General features: G+C 43.2%; 1 protein-coding gene across 1 annotated transcript in view; it reads left to right on the top strand.

Annotated features, from left to right (window-relative positions):
• ZNF41 (zinc finger protein 41) overlaps window positions 1-2,088 on the top strand; it is a 722,252-nt gene that overhangs the window by 514,672 nt on the left and 205,492 nt on the right. The window lies entirely within an intron of this gene.

Genomic DNA, 2,088 nt, shown 5'->3' with positions numbered 1-2,088 from the left:
GAGAGAGAGAGAGAGAGAGAGAGAGAGAGAGAAAGAGAGAGAGAGAGAGATTGAGGATTCACCAGAGACAGGGTAAAGAGTGGAACAGATGGATTTATAGAAATACACTGCTAAGGGGAGCAGCAGGTGAACAAGGAGAGGTCTGCTGTGCTATATGTGGATCAGCTTCATGGCCAGGGATCAAACTCAGCCTGCAGTGGTGATAGTGCTGAGACTTAACTTCTATGCCTCCAGGGAGGCTCGTATTTAAAAATTTTTGTTTGAGGAACTACTATACTGTGTTCCATAGTGACAGCACCAATTTACATCTTTCCAATACAAAGGTTCCCTTTTCTTTTTAAAAAGATTTATTTATAAAAAAGATTTATTTATTTTTAATTGAGGTAATATTTGTATATTACCATCAAGTATTGCCACCCTAGCAATACAAGTGTTCCCTTCTCTCCACATCTGCGCTAGTATTTGTTATCTCTTGTCATTTGGATGATAGCCATTCTTACAGGTGTGAGGTGGTATCTCCTGTGGCCTACATTTCTTATATAGAAGCTCAGGACTCCAATGTGAGTATTTAACAAGAAAATGAGAATGAGCCAGGCAAGGACTAGATTGCCCTTTATTCCCCAGCTTCATAAGTCACACAGTCAACATTGCTATGTTCTATTCTCTGAGGCTGGCATGAGGGTCTGGTGAAGTTCAAGGGGGAAGAAATATAGATGTCACTCCTCCATGTGGGAGTGACAAGGTTCTGGAAAAGCATGAGGTAGTGGAAATCAGGTTGCAAGCATTTTTGTAAAATACAATCTACCACAAGTACTAAGTCTGCATTATTAAGATAGCTCCAGAATTGTCCTTAGTGTGAACCATAGGAGTATTTCTGTCCTTGAATTTAGGAACACAAGAGGATGTAATATTTAATATTATGATTGACATAGCCCATTTCCATTATATTCCAGTACATGCATGGATTTTAATGAGGCTCCTGTAATTAGATCAAGATTTATCATTGTTGTACAACTTCCTCTGTCACAAGGCAGGGTTTTTGTGTTTGCAGTTTCAATGGGAGCCTTCATAGAACTTCAAGATATATGAATTTATGCAGGGGCTGAAGGGATTTGGAAAGACACATTAGCCAAAATCTAGATGTAGAGATTCCCCTGCTGTAACCAAGGTAACTAGCAGCTTAGCACAGTGTTCACTGAGGGGGGATTCAGGGAGACTGCAGTATTCCAAATATCTTTCTTTCCAAACACCGCCCCTACTCTATTATTACTCTTTTAAGTTGAGCATTGCTTTTTTTCAAAGAGTCCTCTTAAAAATGCAAACTCATCTAGAGTAAACACAGGGACAGTTGGAATGGATTTCAGAGTGGTTCGATGACCATTTATGAGTGCAGTGCTAGTCTCTGGGAATTCAATGATTAACAATTTGACTTTTTTTCTTCCTTGACTAAAAGCATAAAATGGATTGAAAATCCTAATTCCTGGAGATTTTTTTCAAGAGGCTTTATCCTCCAGAATAGGCTTCCTAATTTTTTTCAGAGTTTGGCCCTGTCTTAAGAATCCTGAAGACTCCCTGGGATACCAGAAGGTAAATATAAAAGGGTAAGGGACCTGTGTCCAAGGACCACCCACCCATCTGCCTGGAATGGCCAGTGTTCAGTTCCTTCCCGTTCACCCCTCTTTCCCAAGAGGATTAGTTACGAGGTCCAGTCTTCCCAATTGGTGAAGGAAGTATCTTAACACTCTTTCTATTCCAAGCCCGTATCAGTCCTCAGAGAAAGCCTAGAGCAGAGGTTTGAATGTCACCTGGCAGAGTCAGGGAAGCCCGGGCGCTGGAAGGCACTTTGAGTTGCGGGAATACAAGTGGAGGGGGGAAACGTGGCTTCGGGCCGAATCACTTTCCCAATTCCCTCTTCATCGGGTTCAGAGCGTCCTACACACAGGCGTGAGCTCAAACCCTTAGCCTAGGTGGCCCTCAAAACAAGGCTGGAGACCGCACTGCGCGAATCCCAGCCGGTGCTCTTGCCAGGCTGGGCGACCTCTGGCGTCCCGTTGAGGAAGAGCGACGGCGACAGCCCAGGAACTAGCT

The sequence above is a fragment of the Condylura cristata genome, unplaced genomic scaffold (genome assembly GCF_000260355.1).
Source record: "Condylura cristata isolate star-nosed mole 26May11 unplaced genomic scaffold, ConCri1.0 scaffold00027, whole genome shotgun sequence".
NCBI classification, from domain to species: domain Eukaryota; kingdom Metazoa; phylum Chordata; class Mammalia; order Eulipotyphla; family Talpidae; genus Condylura; species Condylura cristata.
Note: the sequence above shows the minus strand (reverse complement) of the source record. Positions and strands in the feature narration are given on the sequence as shown.